Consider the following 20,271-nt stretch of genomic DNA (forward strand, 5'->3'; position numbering starts at 1 on the left):
GGCCTTGGGCACCATCAGAGAAAGGGGAGCAAGGACCAGGACGGGGGCAGGGAAAACACAGCCGAGCTCATGATCCCAAGTAGAAGGCTGTCGGCGGCAATTCGCAAAGACATCTTCCAAGTCAGGCCACGGGAACAAGTGTTTCATTCTTGGTCTGAAAACAGACTCAAAAGTTAAGTGCCAAGGGCATGATGGGCAGAATCCATGATGTCTACAACATACACTGAGCTCTTAATTGGAGATGATCTTTTCCCGGCTGCGGCAAAGAAATACAGGCCACAGAGCACAGGATAATGACCATGAGACTCACTCTACTGAACAGACTCTAGTAAACTTACCCTTTCATTCTACAAATATTTCATCTATTAGGTTCTGGCTGTTGGAATAGAGCAATGGGAAAAAAAAAAAAAAAAGAATCAAATACCTGACTCTCAAAGTAGCATCCTAGTTGGGGAAATCCACAACAAAACAAACCTTCATCTCAGTGATAAGTGATAAAAAGAAAACAAAATTTGAAAGCACAAGTGTGATGGGGATGGGGCAGGGGACGAAGTTAGACATTTGACTCGTATTTTGGAGATGGAGGAATGAGCTCAAATTGTCATCCGACTTTGCCAAGGCCACACAGAACGGTTCCCGGCCGTAGCGCCAATCCAAGCTCTTAGTCATGATGACACGCTGCCGTCCTCTAACCCTGTGTCTTGAGGTCTGGAGAGCTCACCTAGTGACTCTCCTGGGACACCCCCTCAGAGGGACATCTGGATTCACAAAGTCCAGCTGCAGTGTGACCAGCCCCAAACACAGAGGCATTGGTATCCGCTTAGCCCAGGCTAAACAGTCCTATTCTGGCAGCTTTTGCAGCCCCTAACACTTAGTTAGGTCCTCTTCCCCTCCTGTCCTGGAGCCTGGAGCTCTCGCATTTGCCAAACGTCTTTCTCAAAGAGCTGTCTGCCCATGGGGTCAGTACCTAGCGTGCGTGCCCAGGAAAGTACAGTAACCACCCGCACAGCACCAACAGCTGCGAGGCCCGGCCAAGCGGACCCCAGCTGCTCGGCTGCCCACTTCTTAACACGCGAAGCAGGAGCCCCTTCCTTCCTTGCTGAGGCTTGCTCCCCATCACCTAAGGACAGAGAGGAGTGCACAGCGCTCAAGAGCCACGTAAACAGCACTCTTTGGGAAGGAAAACCCAAATGCTCGCAGTGAATAACTGCTTTAAAGCCTCCTGTACTCATTTCATGTGTAGTCATTTGATTTCATTTTGAGCTAAGAAAGGCGGAGGGCTGGGAAACAGCACAAACAACACTAGGGCACAATGAATCCCAAGAAAACAAACCAAAGATACATATACAATGAGGTAGCTGCAAGTATGTAAGCTTCAGGAGGGCAGGGATGTTTTGTTCACTGTTCTAGGCTGGGTGCCTGAAGCATAGAGTGGGTTGTAAATAAGATCTGGGGAATAAATAAAAATATCGCTTAAAATAGAAAAAAAAAGAAAACAAGGCACAAATTAAACGCTATGAAACCAGGAACAGATCAAAAAAACACAGAAAGTGTCTTCAATATTCGAGAATTGAGAACATGACCCAGCCCAGCCATCTCCTATCTTTTGAAACCATCAGCCAGCTCCTAATTATTCACATGTAAACTGGGGACTATGCAAGCGTTTCAATTCTACCTTTGCTAACCACTGAGACTAGGCCAATTCTGTATCTGTGTCTTCAGGATGCTCAGGAAACACAAACTCAAAAGAAAGGAACACCTTTCAGGAAACAAATGACATCAACAGTTAAAAGAGTGAAACAGCCAAACTGCGTAAGCACGTATTAGCACATATCAACCTGAATATGCCTTTAAGAAAAACTGAGTATAACTGACATTCCTTCTTAACTAAGATGTTTCAATAATAATATTCATTTAATCTGTTTGTAAGCACCTGCTGCATGCTAGTCATTGCTCTAGGAACATGTAATACAGGCATACCTCAGAGATATGGTGGGTTCAGTTCCCACCCACTGCAGTAAAGCAAAAACCACAATGAAGTGAACCAGATTAATGTTTTGGTTACCCAGTGTATTAGTTATTAGTGTTTTAGTTTTACACTAATATTGTAGTGTCTTAAGTGGGCAATAACATATGTCTCAAGGAACAATGTATATACACCTTTTTTTAAAAATACTTCATGCGGGGGCACCTGAGTGGCTCGGTCAGTTAAGCGTCCGACTTCAGCTCAGGTCATGGTTCGTTGAGTTCGAGCCCCACGTCAGGCTCTGTGCTGATAGCTCAGAGTCTGGAGTCCGCTTCAGATTCTGTGTCTCCCTCTGTCTCTCACATTGCCTCAAAAATAAATAAACATTAAAAAAAATTTTTTTTAAACACTTCACGCTAAAAAGTGCTAACCATCATCTGAACTTTCTGCGAGTTGTAAATCTTTTTGCTGGTGGAGGGTCTTGCTTGATATTGATGCCTGCTGAGGCATCAGGTGGTGGTTGCAAAAGATTGGGGTGGCTGGGGCAATCTCTTAAAATAAGACAACAATGACTTAATTAATGGACTCTTCCCTTCATGAACGATTTCCCTGTAGCATGCGGTGCCGTTGGGGGGCACTGTACCCACAGAACTTCTTTCAAAACTAGAGTCAATCCTCTCAAACCCTGCCGCTGCTTTATTAATTAGGTTTATGTAATATTCTAAATCCTTTGTGTCATTTCAACAATCATCACAGCATCACCGTGCACTATGTTGTTACAGAGTTGGCTTCCTCCCTTAAATGTTACGAGCCAAACTCTGCTAGCTTCCAACCTCTCTTGTGCAGCTTCCCACCTCTCTCAGCCTTCACAGAATTGAAGAGTTAGGGCCCGGCTCTGGATCAGGCTTTAGCTTGTGAAAGGAATGTTGTGGCTGGTTTGATCTTCTATCCAAACCACTAAAACCTTCTCTGTATCAGCGATACGGCTGCTCTGCCTTCTTACCTTTTGTGTGCTCCCTGGAGAAGCACCTTTAATGTCCTTCAAGAACTTTTCCTCTGCATTCACAGCTTGGCTGTTTGGTGCCAGTTTGTAACCTATCTCGGCTTTTGACAGGCCTTGCTCACGAAACGTAATCCTTTCTAGCTTTTGATTTAAAATGAGACACACGCAAATGGTTTCTTCCACTTGAACACCTGGAGGCCACTGTGGTGTTATTAATTGTGGGGTTAAGGGCCGAATTTCAATCGTGTTATGTCTCAGGGAGTAGGAAGGCCCGGGGAGAAGGAAAGAGACGGGGGAACAGCCTTATGGTGAAGCAGTGGAACATCTTACACGGGCGTGGCTCATGGTGCCCCCAAAACGACTACAATAGTAACATCAGGGATCATTGACTACAGATGGTAGCTACGCTTGTGAGCATCACATAATACACAGGCTTGCTGAATAATTAGGTTGTACACCTGAAACTGATAGAACATTATGTGTCAACTATACTTCTTTTTTTTTTTTAATTTTTTTTTCAACGTTTATTTATTTTTGGGACAGAGAGAGACAGAGCATGAACAGGGGAGGGGCAGAGAGAGAGGGAGACACAGAATCAGAAACAGGCTCCAGGCTCTGAGCCATCAGCCCAGAGCCTGACGCGGGGCTCGAACTCCCGGACCGCGAGATCGTGACCTGGCTGAAGTCGGACGCCCAACCGACTGCGCCACCCAGGCGCCCCTCAACTATACTTCTTTTAAAAACAACCACTGATCACGGATCACCGTAACAGATACAATAACGAAAAAGTCTGAAATATGACAAGAATCACCAGCGTGTGACACAGGGACCCAAAGTGAACAAATGTTGCTGCAAAACATTGCCCCCATAGGCTTGCTGGATGCAGGGTTGCCACACAACTTCAACTGCAACAACACAGTATCTGCCAAGTGCAATAAAACGAAGCGCCGTACAATGAGCTGTGCCTGTGTAAGAATGAAAGAAAGTGATGCAGCCTTCGTCAATCTTACCTTAATCCAGAGTAAGGGAAGGTCATGAACAGGTCAACAAATACACGAAAGGTGTAACTTGCAAATGTGGCCGACTGCTGGGAAGATAATCATCGGTGATGAAATAAAGAGAAGCAGGGGAAGGACAGAATACTTATTTCTATCACTGAGAGGCAGCGCTGAGCACATGTGCAACTCTGGACAGACGTGACATGGGACCCAGAGGCTCCACCACCCCACCTGCAGGAGGACTCACTAGGCAGGTAGAGACCCTTCTGCCCCACATCTCAGCGAGCTGGTAACAAGGCACAGACAAACCCTCCTTTGCATGGCCATGCGAATTCCAGGCCATGTGCAAGAACCCAGGATAGAATGGTCAAGAGACCAGAAAGACCTTGGAAATGTACATTCACCTCAAACTGGAACCTCAAAACAAATGAAGCCAAAACGGACAGAATTCCACCTACGTCTATCACCTGAGCATACTATTAAAAACTTGAGAATGCACGTCAAGTTATTTGGCAAATGGGAGGTACACAACAGGTGCTTAGAAAGTGATTCAAAAGGCTGTCGAATAGGAGCAGCCTCCATTCCCTTGAGTAAGCACCACCCCACCCCCGGACTCTATGCCAAATGCTGCCCACACATCTGATCTACTTCTATCAATGACTCTGAGGTACAAGAGTAAACTGAGGCCCAAAGAGATTAAGTAATAATTCACCAAGGTCAAATATTCAGGAATGGTGCGAAATCTCATACCCCTTTAATGCCTCTCCTATGCCGAACTGGGTTTCCCACGAGGCCAGCCACGAAAACCAGCACAAGAAAGATAGCATTCAGTCAACACTTTGTGTAACATTAAATTCCTTAATTAGCTTTACATGTTCCTTGACAGTTCCCCCAGTTAACAAAGCACACACATGCTGTTTCTAGTGTATTCTGGCTCACAGTGATTTTGCTAGAAAACTGGGAGCAGTCTGAGCCAAGGATAATTCTACTCTCACAGGCAAGCCGATTTAGGATTTTTACATTGGGAAGAGGTTGTCCAGATGAGCAAAGAAGGTTGGAGGGGGAGCCAACACATCTGAGACCACAGCAGGGCACAATGAATCCCAACAAGACAAAGCAAAGATATATATACAACGACTCAACGGCAAGTGATCTGCTGGACTGTCAGAACCATGAGGACAGGGCTCTGTTTGGTTCATTTGTTTTACCCCAGGGACCTCGAACAGGAATGCTTGGGGCACAGCACATTATAAATAAATACTTGGGGAATAAATCAAAGCATTTTTTGGAACAGAAAAAATAAAAACCTAAAACAAATTAAATGCCCAACATCAGAATTATACAAAAATAGGTATTATTCCATTAATCGAAGATTACTATTGCAGCTGCTAAAAAGGATGGATGAGGACTAGCAGAGAAGGTGTCCATTTTGAACCATGCTGGAGAAGGGGAATGAAAAACATGGGATGGGGCGCCTGGGTGGCTCAGTCGGTTAAGCGGCCGACTTCGGCTCAGGTCACGATCTCACACTCCGTGAGTTCGAGCCCCGCGTCGGGCTCTGTGCTGACCGCTCAGAGCCTGGAGCCTGTTTCCGATTCTGTGTCTCCCTCTCTCTCTGACCCTCCCCCGTTCATGCTCTGTCTCTCTCTGTCTCAAAAATAAATAAACGTAAAAAAAAAAAAAAATTAAAAAAAAAAAAAGAAAAACATGGAAAATGTTCACGATACACAGGGAAAGAGCAAAACATCATGGACAGCAGATCTATCCCTATAAGTATACCATGTCTTTCCTATACGTGAGATGTATAGAGTAAAAAACTACGAGAACAAAGAACAAAATATCAAGTCAGCATTATTTCTGGATTGTGAGATGATTTTTTAAATGCTCTTTCCTGTTTTGCTGATAAGCACTTTTTAAAAATTGCCCTTCCTCCATCTTCTTTGTATTTATAAAATGTTCTACAACACAAATTTGTCGCTTGACATAATTTCTACCTTCATGACGTCGGTGGCTGTACTGTAAATCTCCTCTCCTCTGACAGGAAGATTCTGCACCTGCCAAAATGGGCTTCTGAACTTTTACCCAGTGACAAATAGTCAGCAGTTACTTTAGAAGAGTGGCTCTCACATGGGGGGAATTGGCCCCCAGAGGACATGAGGCAATGTCTGAAGAAACTTCTGGTTGTCTCATCTTGGCGGGGGCGGGGTGCTAGTGCCGTTCATTCCCACAATGCACAAGACAGCCCCCCACAACAAAGAATTATTTGGCCCCAAACGTCAATAGCCCTGAGGTTGAAAAACCCTGCTTCAAAGTACTAGGATAGGGGCACCTGGGTGGCTCGGTCGGTTCAGGTCATGATCTCGCAGTTCACGGGTTCGAGCTCCGCGTCGGGCTCTGTGCTGACACAGAGCCTGAAGCCTACTTCGGATTGTGTGTATGTCTCTCTCTCTGTCCCTCCCCAGCTCTCGCTCTGTCTCTCTCAAAAATAAACACACACACAAAAAAAATGTAAGTATTAGGATAAAAACCAGGGTGCCTGGGTGACTCAGTCAGTTAAGCATCCGACTCTTGATTTCGGCTCAGGTCATGGTCTCACGGCTCGGGGAATGGAGCTCCCGGCTGTCAGCGCAGAGCCGGCTTGGGATTCTCTCTCCCTCTCTCTCTGCCCCTCCCCCACCTCTCCAAATAAACATTTTAAACATTTTAGAAATAAATAAAACATTAGGATAAAAATCATACTGTGGGGAGCCTGAATGCTTATCCTAAACACAAACAAGAGGAGAAGAAAACTTATTAACCTTATTTAAAATGTTTTGTACCAGAGGAACAAACTTCCAGAAGGGCAGAGATGGGGAACACTTGTTCCTCTGAGGATCCCTTCATCTTAGCAGTGTTCATGGCACAGAGAGGTGGCTTAGCCAGTGTGCCATCCATCAGGGAACACAGAGCTGCACTGTGGAAGAAATTCCGACTGCAAAGTCGGATGCAGACAGACTTAGAGATCAGCTCTGCCAACGGCTAACATACTAAACATACTGTGCATCTCCAAAGTGAGGATTACAAGGCCATACTTAACTCTTGCATGACTTCCACTGGCCAAAGCGTATGACGCTTTTAACACTGCCCAAGATACACAAGAGCCAAAGGGATGGCTTGCAAGAGGTGACCTGACCTGCTATGTATAACCCACATACCCAAAAACTTCCATCATGTTTGTGCATGGAAACTGCCTAGCTTCAAGTTCAATGCCAATGAAACCAGGAAAGGCAGTTCCCCGTATGAACCAGTTACCATCTCCTGGAGAAAGCTGTGTCCCCCGAACTAAGCCTAACCCCCAGCCTCATCAGGTTTGTTCAGGACACCCTATTACTGACCAACTGGTAACTACGTGAACACGGAAAAAAATGGCAGGTACCATCTACACCAATAATTTGTGTGAATGTTCTAAAGAAAGATTCACAATAGGACAAAACAGAAACAACTTTTTAAAAATAAAAATCCAAAGGGGGCAAGACTGCTACCTCTGATTAGCCTGGAAGTCAGTTCGTAAGAACTTAATCAACTAAACCCTACCAAGACACCAGATGGTCTGTTAGGTATTTTGGGATTTTTATCTTATAGCCAACACACCCATCTGGTAGCATATAGAAGTTATATTTTTCCTTTAAAAAATACTGAGAAAGAGTGTCCAAATAGACCGGTGTAATTGAGGTTGATGAATAGGGTTCTAAAAGTGTAGGTAGTGAGGAAAGAAATATAAACACACACACAGATAAATGTATAATTTATCTGAGCCATTAGAGTCAGCAGAATCATATAAACTTTTTACTAGACAACTCCACAGCAAAAAATATAGGTTCAAGTTGCTGAATCATTGTTCAGATGTAAATAGGATTCCTAAAACTTTTATTGGTCATTAAAATTCGTTTATAACATAACGTAAACAAGAAAAGCGGGCCATAAAGCCAAATCCTGGTGAAAGCCCCCTCCAAATGCATACATCTGACAAAAGAGCTCATTTGCAATTCAAGAGTTAAAAGAACACAAAACGGCCGAAAATGGTTGCATTAATAAACTAAAATAAAACTTGACTGTGTTTGATGATGGAATGTTTATTTAATTTGATCAAATGTTCACACCAGTACTCAGAAACATTCATTCCACAGTAGAGAACACACACGGGCTCAAACACAAAACTTCCTTACTCAGTCATCACCCAGAGTGAGGTCCCACAGTTCTCCTCGTGAAAACAGCAGACGCATCCAATGGCTGGATAACAGTGCATCCTATTAAGTCAGGTGCCAAATATCCTTTCTCCTGGCCAGGGCTCCATCATTCATGAGCTCTTTTCTGGCTGCTTCTCAGCAGTTTTGTGCAGAGCTCTCCACTCTGCGCTTCGAACATGAGTCTCATTCCACAAAAATCTTGTATTACACATTCCCGCTAATGTTCCCGGGAACGCGGCAATGGCCCGTTCCGTAAGACTTTGCTGGCATTCAACGTTTTCGGGATTCCGGTATATGTAGCCTCCACCCTTGGCTGCCTTGGTTCAGTTTTGAAACTCTTAGGCATCAAACGATCATTTCCTGACAGCAGCACAGAGCTGTGCTTTTCACACTGGCACCACGCCATCACGGCATTTCTACAGGGAAAACCAAAATGACCAGGCATGGCAACCCCTGGTGTCTAAAGGTTTTATTTTTCCTTTTCAGAAGAAAAGAAGAGAGAATTAAGGACAAAGAGAAATCAGGGGGGAAAAAGAAAAAAAGAAAGAAAGAAAGATGTCCCTGATTAGGGTTAGTAGATTGGGACCTCCCGGCTACCATTTGTATTTTTTACAGCCTGCTTTTGGCAAGACAGAACATGGCATGCTGGCTAAAATAACGGGCTTCGGGACATAATAAATAAAGCAGAGACCAAACCCCAAACTCAGGCTTGGCCAATTATAAGCCCTATCACCAGCCACTGATCTTAAGTAAAACATTGTCAGTTTGCTTATGTGTAAAATAGGGCAATGGACTTCGGAGAGTAGTCAAGATACAAAGAGCCTTGCACTACACTTAACACAATAACCTAGTTGTTACTCTGATTGAGCCCAAAGTTCCCACTATGCTTTTTTTCACTTGGGTAGTAAACTCACATGTGGCTGCTTCAGGGTATCACTACACTATATTAAATCTGTATGTGTTTCTTAGCTTGTGGGCTTGCGGAGACAATTCAAGGAAAAGACATCTTCTATTTTCTCATGTAAATAAATAATTGCTTCAACAAAGATCAGAGTCTTTAAAGTGGAGAGTCGCTACCCAACCCACACACGGCCACCATTACTCTTCTTCCTATTTGGAGTTTGAAATACACAAGGAGCACATGAAAACATTCTCTCGGGAAACATTCAAGCAATATGCCATTATTCTTGCAATACAGGGTAACAGAACCTAATAGAACATTTTCTATCCCCTCTCTTTGAAAGAAGTGTATTCCAGATGGCTGCCAAATGAGTGTGTCGTGACTATGTGTTTCTGCAGAAAAGCCTAGGAGGTGCAGGCATTCCCTTGGTACATTAGCCTAGGGTCACCCCAATAAACACCCTGCAGTCAGCCACTGGCACAAAAGGAAATGCTTTTTGTGTCAGAACAGAAGAATTTAGATACTTCAAGATGTATGTTCTAGGAGAAAACTTCTCTATACCACAAAAGTATATTAGAGTATTTCATTATTTCCTTGGATACTCTCTCTTGCCACCCAGTCTTCTTCCTCCTTGTGGTGAATGTGTGTACCCTGATAGGCGGCAGGCTAAGTGTCTTACAGATGGATCCTTAGAGCCAAGGCCTGTGCCTGGAATACATGGAGGCGTTCAAGGAAGAAAAGGATGGATTCCTTAATGGTTAGGCTCTGTTAAGCCCAGCTACGATTCCATTGTGAGGGCTTGGTTAAGGAACAAATTTGCATGGTGATGAACCGACAGCTACACAAATGTGTTGGGTTATTTGAATCTCAGAAAGCCTTCATCTCCACACTCTGCAAAAGTTTCCTTCGCCACTTGCACTTTTAGAATATTCTCGGGTGACCAATGCCACAGGATCCATTTAGTCAAACATTAAGCCCTCACTTACCATGAAGGCGTGGAAACTCTTGGGCTTCGGGTATATCAAAAGCCAAGAGGGCAAATACAAGCCAAAGCAGTAGAAGATTCATGATGGGTGCAAGACAGTGCTTGCAGATGGGCAGGCTGTAATAGGCTTCAAAAACGCCATCATCAGAACTGAAATACTTCATAAGGTAACATCCCAACGTTGAGCGCGTGAAACATTTAGTGTTTTAGAAAAGCCATCTAGTGTGGTGGTTAACAGCACTAGCTCCAAAGACAGAATTTGCATTGTGGGATCTGCCTCTTAATGTCCTGGGTTAACTTGAACAATTACACTGTGACTCAGTTTCCCTCGCTAGAGAAATTGTGGTATCGGCCTTCCCTTGAGGAGTTGTTATGCAGATTAAATAAGATACTATGCGCATGGTGCTTAGTATAATATCAGGCATGTCAGACAGCTGCAATTATTGTTTTAGTAAAATTAACCCAGATAATGGTTTGAAAAAGAACAAAATGAAAGATGGGGGCAGCTGGGTAGCTCAACCCGTTAAGTGTCTGACTCGACTCTTGATTTCAGCTGAGGTCATGATCTCACGGTCGTGGGACTGAGCCCCGCATGGGGCTCCATGGGGATCCTGCTTGGGATTCTTCTCTCTCTCCCTCTCTCTCTCTCTGACTCTGTCTGCCCCTCCCTGGCTTGCTCGCTCTCTCAAAATAAATAAACTTAAAGAAAGAAAGAAAGATTACCAAGAACGCTTCCAACACTAGCAATCCACGCTGTCATGCACCCAGTTAAGGAAAATGGTTGGTTTCCTACAAAACTAAGCATGCACTTACCACACGACCGAGCAAGTACACTCTTGGGTGTTTATCTCAGAGAAATGAAAACTTAGATTCACTCCAAAACCTGTACATGAACACTCATAGCAGCTTTATTTGGAATATACCCAGACTGTAAGAACCCAGAAGTCCTTTAACAGATAAACTGTGTAACAAACCAGACTACATCCATCCCACGGAATATGACTTAGCAACAAAAAGGGACCAACAACTTGGATGGGTCCAGGGAATTCTGTTGAGTGAAGAAAGCCAACCCCAAACAGTTATATACTGTGTAATTCCATTCATATAATATTCTTGAAATGACCATGAATTAATGATAGCCAGGGGTTAGGGGTGGGCTCAATGTAGCTAATAAAGGGGTAGCACATGGCATCATCTTTAGATTCATGTAACCACTACCACAGTAAAGATGCAGGACCGTTCTAGTGCCAGAATCTAAACATATGATAAAAATGCACAGAGGGGGGCCTGGGTGGCTCAGTCGGTTAAGCGTCTGACTTCGGCTCAGGTCACGAACCCACAGTTCATGAGTCTGAGCCCTGCGTCAGGCTCTGTGCTGACAGCTCAGAGCCTGTAGCCTGCTTTGGATTCTGTGTCTCCCTCTCTCTCTGTTCCTCCCCTCCTTGCGCTCTGTCTCTCTATATGTCTGTCTCAAAAATAAATAAAGAATAAAAAAATGTGTTTTTTTTACATGCACAGAAATACACACATAAGCATACCACGTACACAATTGAGTGTGTGCAAAACTGGTGAGATCTGAACACAGTCTATGAATGTGACAATGCCAATCTCCTAATTTTGATGTCATACTACAATTATACAGAAGGAACCACTGGAGTAGACTGAGTAAGGGGTACACAGGAACCCTGGGAGGAGGGGGCAGGGAGTTTCAAATGGAAGTATTTCTGAATGGGCAGAGGAGTTTTAGACAAAGAGTAGAAGTTCAATTAAGAATTAAATGATCTACTGCAGAGAAGGAGTGAGCCATATTTCACCTGGAAAGAGCTGCTATCTCTTTGGAGGTAGGAACAGCCCCTATTTGTGTCTATATAAAGAAGGTGGGATTTTACAGCCACTCCACACAGTAAATTAGGACTAAGGAGTCTCCAAGTAGAAATGAGCATCCTAGAGGCAAGAAAAATAAACCAACTCTGCCCAACATAAGAAAAAGAAGTTATAGCAAGTAAGAGGTAGATGAGCCCCAGAACCACCAGGGAGGCTAGACCAGGAACTGGCAAACTATATCCAAATCCATATATCATCCATGGCTGCTTTTGCTACAAAGGCAGAGTTGAGTAGTTCCAAACAAGACTGTATATCCCCCAGGGCCCAAAATATTTACTATCAAAAGAAAAATAAATACATAAATAAATAAGTGCCAACCTCTGGGCTAGATAACGAAGCTCAGGAGCCAAGCCAGTTAAGGCAAAAGAGGTCCTCCAACCACCACTGCCGCCTGTCAACAGGATGTTTTAGCCACTGCCCAAATGGCTTTTCCTCTGTCCCTGTGTCTTCGCAATATGAGCAACAAACAGATCCGAAGTCCGAGGCAGACGTATGTAACTAGTGGCGTCCAGGTCAATGCCCCCATGTTAGCTGCAAGGGAAGCTGGAAACCTGAACATCAGACAGACCTTTCTTCCACTATGACTCAGAGCCAACAAGGCCCCAACCAGAAAGGGATTTCAGACAGCAGAACACACAGGATGGAAGTGCTATGTGTAGTGTGGACAAAGCCGTCAACCACAGCCCAACTGGGTAGTTTTTACTTTCTGTGGTTCAACCCAAACACGGGGTTTTCTGCCAATTTGACCAATAAGAGGTGTTAATCGCTGTCAATATTTGCTAAACCCAGGCTTCCATTTGTTGACTTTCATCTTCAGTTTGCCCTTATATCACTGAAAGTATACTTTTACCCCTGGTCTAGACATGCTTTGATTTTTTTTAAATGCTCTTAGTTGGGTAGGAGGAAAAGTAAGAACCGAAGCTTGGGAGTCTCTTCAGTTGTGTGCATTTATGAAGCTAATTTGAAAAGACAAAGCAAACCAGGCAACCCTAATATTCTAACAACTCCCTAGCAGCAAATGGGTTCTGTCAATCATAGGGCAACACCTTCTCTCATTGTATTGACTTTAAGACAAATGAGTATCTTGCCTTTCCAGAGTAGGAGGCAAAAGTTCTAGCAATCTAACACGGACACATAATGAAAGATAAAATGAAGAGAGGGTAGTATTTTCAATGATTATCACATTAAAAACAGCACCTTTAGGGGCGATCGGGTGGCTCAGTCAGTTAAGCTCTCTACTTCGGCTCGGATCATGATCTCAAGGTTTGTGAGTTCGAGCCCCGTATCAGACTCTCTGCTGTCAGCACAGAACCTGCTTCGGATCCTCTGTCTCCCTCTCTCTCTCTCTGCCCTCTCCCACTCACACGCGCACCTGCTTTCTCTCTGTCTCAAAAATAAACATTAAAAAAATAGCTCCTTTCAGGGCAACTGGGTGTCTCAGTCACGTAAGCGTCCAACTCTTGATTTCAGCTCAAGTCGTATCTCACAGTCGTGAGATGGAGCACGGAGCTGGGCTCCACACTGGGCACAGAGCCTGCTTGAGATTCTCTCTCCCTCTCCTTCTGCCCCTCCCCCACTTGTGCACAAACACACACACATTCCCTCTCTCTTGCTTTCTTAAAAAAAAAAAAAAAAATAGTTCCTTTAACTCGGTAAGGTTCCATAAATGTTAGATGTCGTGGAACATATTCCTAGCATGCAGACTTGCATCCAGGATTTCTAACGCAAAGCTTCCTTCCAGTTAACAAAAGCCAGACAATTACCAATTGGAATGGAGGTGGAACGACTGATGGGATTTGGGGAGGCAAGTGCGAGACGCACATCCTTAGGGCTGAAACTAAATCCTGCAAGATCCAAGTTCAAGGCCCTTCAAAACTAGAGGCATCTCCCCAACTACACCAAAAACCCACGCACTCCTGAATTCCCTGCAACATTGTTTAGTTCTTCCCGGAGATGACTCTTAGTTCTTGCTCATCTCCTCACAGTTGAAACACTAGGGTTGTGTACTGGCTATCCCCTCTTTGCAAATGGAGCTCCCACTTACCAGAAGCCACATCAATTTCATCGGGAAGGTTTCACGCCGCACATAAAAATAAAACCAAGGCTTGCAGGAGATGACGTTGGAAAGCTAGAGCTCAAAAGTTTACTTCGGCACCTCTGCCAAAAACGATTTTCCAGGTCTGAACAGAGGCCTGACACAGTAGATGACACCTCTTTATCAGCTCCAAGGACTCCAGGGAACGTAATTAGCACCCAATTAGTTATTAATAACTTAATATTCACACATCTGCTCAAACTCTGTAGGTGCGCAGTATAATTTAAACATGAGCGTGATCATCCCCTGCTAGGGTAGGTGCCATATACATAATGGATTGGATTCCGCAGAGCCCGATAAGGGGAAAAACTGGAAGCCTCGTCTGTTCCTTTCTGTAGGGTGTAAACGGGTCAACTCAAACCAAAGGGTATCCCAGTCCATCTGGAAGAGTTGAATAAAACCTATTATACAACCAAACTGACAGTGTAACAAGCATTAGCTGACTATATGCAATCATCACGCTAGCTCAGATGCCTTAAAATGCCTCTAAAAGAGCTAGCATATCAGTAATTATTATTTATTAAGCCATTATTACACACCAGGCACTGCTCTGATCACTGTAAACATATCTATTACTTCACTTTTATTTCATTTACCCCTCACAGCCACCCTGTGAGATTACTGCCCACCATTTTACAAATGGGAAAATGTAGGCACAAGTTCACATCATCTGCCAAAGATCACAAAACTATGTGTGGCATGGCTGTGATGCAAACTCAGTCCTGTCGGCATGACAAAACCTTTGCTTTTAACCACCAAGCTAGAGTTAATCACTGTTCTCCAAGGCCTGTACCCAAAACCCTCCACATCATTGGGATTACACAAGGCTAAGAGGGGGTCCTAAGCACTTCGGTTTGCTGCCTTCACAGAAGGCCTAGGTGGAGTCTTGTTTTCATGAGCACTGTGAAATCAGATGAGCGACTTCACCTCGAGCTTTTAAAATCTGACTCATATTTCTGTTATCTATAGGCACAAAAAGACCTTTCCTACCACTCCCTCATTTACCCACCTCCAACACCAAACATCTCACTCTTTAGTTACCAAAGTCCCCTCCATCCAGAGACAAGAAATAGATAAACTCCCGTATGGAATTCAGAAACACGATGCAATTTCATGCCCATCGTTTCAAGGATGGTCCAGTCTCTTGCTGCCAGGGTGAGGATGAGAAAAATAGGACGGAGATACGGGAGGGGACCCCTGATCACAAAATAGATGTTTCTACAAGGTCTCTGAACAACCCTAGCTGCTGACTACACCCAAGCTACCCAACACAAGCATTTTAAAACACTAGTGAGGGCAGGATTATGTTCTTCCCCCAAATCTGCCTGGAATGTCTATATTGCACAGTCTGGAGCTACTGCCTTTCCAACACTCTACCGTGCTTACCAAGGAAATTTCCCCTTCAGACTAATTAATGTCAAAGTGCAGTGCAGGCCTCACTGTTTTTAGTTTGGTGAAATGCTGAATATTCATGTTATTTCACAGACACCACAAGGCCACACCTAACTAATAAGGATGGTATCTTCCTTCCAAGCTCCAATGAGAATAGGGTGTCTTCCAAAGATCAAGGGAACAACAGGCAGGTGTGAATACCCATGGACATCTTGACACGTTTATGAAACAGGAAGGTTATCGAAAATATGGGGCTTACTATTCTGAAAGAAAGCTAAGAACATTTCATGAGCAAAGTGTGCAAGCAAAAGCTATCCAAAACACTAGGGACAAATACTGCCTGAGATTTCCGAGGAATTTATTTTAGGAAAGTAGGCCAAGTGTTGGGATTTAGTTAGAAGGATTTTCATCACAGAACTCATTATAATATCTAAAACTGTAAGACCCTACATTTAACAATAAAGAAATAGTTAAATAAAATCATGGTACAAGCATTAAACTCAACACTTCTCAATGGTCAATCCTAAAGGTTTCAGAAGAGTAATGGCCTAAAACACGTAAAACGAATACTTCAATGAAAAGGGCACATTACAACAGAATACAATTTTCATTAAAAAAAAAAAAAAAAAATCTAGGGGCGCCTGGGTGGCGCAGTCGGTTAAGCGTCCGACTTCAACCAGGTCACGAACTCGCGGTCCGTGGGTTCGAGCCCCGCGTCGGGCTCTGGGCTGATGGCTCAGAGCCTGGAGCCTGTTTCCGATTCTGTGTCTCCCTCTCTCTCTGCCCCTCCCTCGTTCATGCTCTGTCTCTCTCTGTCCCAAAAATAAATAAACGTTGAAAAAAAAAATTAAAAAAAAAAAAAAAACTAAGACAAGTATATACAAAAATGCACTAAGGTATTCAAAGTAACTAACTCAGAAGCATGTTTACATTATCTGTGTTTGTTACAATGAACACATGTGGCTTTTATATTAGGAAAAGCTTTTTTGGAGATACCTTACCCTAGCTCCCTTTTTTATATCTAAGTCTGGAAAATTTCCAACAAACACAAAGACCCCACAGAGAAGCCGCAATCCCATACACGATGCCCAAGCTTCCAAATGCCTGGTTTTTTTGTTTATTTTTAAAGTTTGTTTATTTATTTAGAGAGAGAGAGAGAGCACCTGTCTGTCCAAGCAGGTTCCAAGCTGTCATCACAGAACCCAACGCAGGGCTCGATCTCACAAACCGTGAGATCAGAACCTGAGCCAAAATCAAGAGTTGTACACTTAACCAACTGAGCCAACCAGGTGTCCCTCCAAATGCCTAGTTTTTACTTGTTAATTCATCTGAATCAGGATCCAGATAAGGTCCACACAGAGCTTGACCAGTATATCTTTTAAAATGTTTATGGTTTTCCTCTTCTTCTCTATTTCCCCCTTGCAATTTACTCATTCAAAAATCCAGACCTTTGGTCAGTCTGGAATTTGCCTTTTGTATTCCTACGGTGCTGTTCACCACGTTTTCCAGCCAGACCTCTGTAATGCCTTTAAATTGGTGGTTGGACAGTGCTCACTTCAGCAACACATATACTAAAATTGGAATGATAGAAGATTGTCATGGCCCCTGCACAGGGATGACAGGCAAATTTGTGAAGTGTTCCATGCTTCTTATATAGTTTAGGAGGAAAAAATTGATATTTGGACACTTGAACAGCCTTATGTGGGGTTTTTCTAGGGGGAGGAGTGGAAGGTAGAAGGGAGTAGGGTGTTGCAAGACTATTTCCTAAGAGGTAATGTGTTCTATCACTGGGGGCTCAAGATACCTGGTTGTCTTTTTGTGATAGGATTAACTCACCGTTAATGCCCATGCCTTCATTTGGCAATTAATTCATTAGTGGATGCAAAATGGCAGTCCTCCACTTCGCTTTCGTTGTTACAATAATTTCATAAAGGAAAAACTTCTGAGATGCCTGGGTTGCTCAGTCAGTTAAGCACCACACTCTTGATTTCAGCTCAGGTTATGATCTTATCGTTCAGGAGATATTGCCCCAAACTAGGCTTAGCACTGAGTGTGGAACCTGCTTGGGATTCTCTCCCTGCCTGTCCCCTACTCGTAGGTTCTCTCGCTCTCTGTCTCTCTTAAAAAAAAAAAAAAAAAATTAAAATTAATCAAGAAAAACTTCCACCCATCTGCTCCCTGGTTACTCAGGATCAAAAGCTACTCTTAATTTTTAAATACATACATGCTTGTAGATTTAAGCTTTCACTATGTATAGAATAACCAGAAGCCACAAGCAAAAGCCTCCTTATTTTCCAGCCAGATCTGGAGCTCAAGAGTTCCCCAGGTCAGGAGGGGCCTGATCCGTACAAAGTGCAGCAAGGCCAACACAGTGGAGCCTCCAGAGAGCTCAGACCGCCCTTTACCCAGCAGCGCCCTTGGCACAGGGGCACCTGTGGTGGGAGTGGCAGGCCACCTCACTGCGCATGCCCAGGTTACTTTCCCAACGCCAGCGGAGGGCCGCGGGCTGCCCCCAAACCCGAAGCGGGCATCAGGGAACTGAACCGAAGTTCCCCCGAGGCCGGCCAAGGAAAGTCCTCACACCAGGCAGCAAAGCGGAGAGAACTGACAAACTGTGCAGGAGAAAAATGGAATCAACAGTCTGAACTCAATTTAACGATGGCTTTACAAATTGGAAGGCTGACGGCCCGAGGCAGAGAAAGGCACACACCACAGCACGGGGTCAGGGTCTGTGGCTGGTGGGCAGCTCTGTGGCTGCGGAAAAAAAAAAAAAAAAAAAAAAAAAAAAAAAAACGGCCAGAAGAGCCGATTTAATAACTCAGGGTCGGCACTTGGGCTTCCGCCTGGGCCTTTGATTTTTATAAACTAACAATCCAGGCGAGTGGAGAGTGCGGAAGCAAGTCCGCAGGTAAGCCTTGCACGGCCCCGCAGGTCACTGCGCCAGATTTCCCTCTGGGGCTTCCAGATGGGGAGGCTGGGAAGACCTCCTTACTGCCGGCAAGGTCTCCTCAGAATTGCATTCATTAGCTAAATGTGCACTGGCCCACGGGAAAGAGACCTGGACCATTAAATATAAATGCAAAACAAAATTAGACCCATCCATTCTAAATCTCAGATCTCTGTAGCAGGAAAGGTTAACTCCCTGCTTTTAATTTTTCTAAAAGGCATAAGCACTGAAATCACCACCGCTCATGACCAAGCACCTAGATTTGGGTCCCACCCTTCCCCAAACCAAACAAAGAAATTACTTTTGTTTCTTAATCCCTGTCAGATTTCGTGAGGCATCTGTTGACACTTCTAAACCCGGATTAAGTTTCTATATAAGTACTTCTGGCCCAGCTTTTAAACAGAACCACAAACCCATCTGCAGTGGTACAAAACACAGAAGCTGATAAGCTTTAAATGAATTGGAAACATTTACCTAAATGAGAGTCAGGACTAACTCAGGGATTTTCCTTTAAAAAAATACATTAATAAAGAAAGCAAGGGGAAATTAACGTTTGTAAAATGTCTCTCCCCCACATTAATAAAAATAATCACTGCTTAACAAACTACTCACGCCACAGCTGTAGTCCACAGGATAACCATGTGCCGTGGCTTCTTGCTTTCCTTTGGTTTCCATTTTGCCCCACCACTTCTATGAGCGCCCTTGGACACAAGGGATTTCAGCTATTTCTGGTCACTGCTGTATCTCCAACACCAAGAACAATGCTTTATGGTAGGTGTTCTGTATCTATTTGAAGGAGGAGAGTAATTCCATTCATTCACTAGAACCAGGGGTATTTCAGAGCCAACAGGTTACTCCAAGGAGATGACCAAACAGTTAAGCTTCAGCTCCTTCTCTGTAAATATGCCCCTAATTGCACCTCATCAGAAAACAACCTGCTTAGACCTCCTCCCGTCAAAGCTAGCAGAGCACCCCCCTTATTTCCCCACATCTCCATAGCAAGCTCTTTGGAAACCCCCAAACATGGAGGGATACCACGCAATCCATTAACCTCTCCTCTGATCCGCAAAGACCTTCCCATTTAAAGCAGTGAAGGGAGAGAAAAGAAACTCCAAACACTGGGGCCCTGTTCATTCCAGATCCATTATATTCTGAAAGTGAACTAGGAAGAAACCAGACGAGACATGAAATATCCCAAAGCAAATGGACCTTGAATACATCATTGCACTGCCTTTCAAATAACTACCGTCTGTTGCTAGCCTTCATTTCCTTAAAACCTGAAAGCCCATAGTGCAGGATGAGTGAAGAGGCAGGCTGTTTACTGGCAAAACTCAGGCTCTGGATCAAAAAGCTCAGACGTGGGCTAGCCACAGGAATATAAACAGGTAACCTCTCCTCTGGGACTCATTTGCCTCATCTGTTAAGTGGAATGATAATAGGAGCTCCCTTTGGGAATTGTAAGGGAATCAAATATGGTAATGCACAAAACATACTTGGCACAGGGTCTGAGCTTTCAAATATGCTCTACAAGTTGTGATCATGAGGAGGAAGAGAATGATGAAGACAAAAGAATGACGACCACAGTGACGGTCATGCTGACGATGATCAACTTACAGTACACGATGAAGAGATACAGCCCATTTTAGTGTTGGAAATACAGTCATGTCACATACCCCACGTTCTACTCTGAGTTCTCCAGAGGGCAGCTTTCATTTTGGGCAAGTGGCGAGACAGTGATGGCTGTCCCTTGCCCACCAACCACATCAGCTTCATTTCCTCCACTAAGGCTGCTGTGAATTTTCATGTTCACATAAAGTGCTCAACCAGAAACGAAGCTGTCAACAGTGGACGCTGGGCAGGACTCTCTGAGAGGG

At 44.1% G+C, this 20,271-nt stretch overlaps 1 protein-coding gene and 1 non-coding gene across 5 annotated transcripts in view; one reads left to right on the forward strand and one right to left on the reverse strand.

The window, feature by feature from the left end:
- PTPRG (protein tyrosine phosphatase receptor type G) overlaps positions 1-20,271 on the reverse strand; it is a 722,691-nt gene that overhangs the window by 627,711 nt on the left and 74,709 nt on the right. The window lies entirely within an intron of this gene.
- LOC121016905 (U6 spliceosomal RNA) lies at positions 16,998-17,100 on the forward strand. The gene has a single exon (XR_005784522.1). It is a non-coding gene; the product is annotated as a U6 spliceosomal RNA (small nuclear RNA).

This window comes from Herpailurus yagouaroundi, unplaced genomic scaffold (assembly GCF_014898765.1).
Source record: "Herpailurus yagouaroundi ecotype Mexico unplaced genomic scaffold, PumYag 213, whole genome shotgun sequence".
NCBI lineage: Eukaryota > Metazoa > Chordata > Mammalia > Carnivora > Felidae > Herpailurus > Herpailurus yagouaroundi.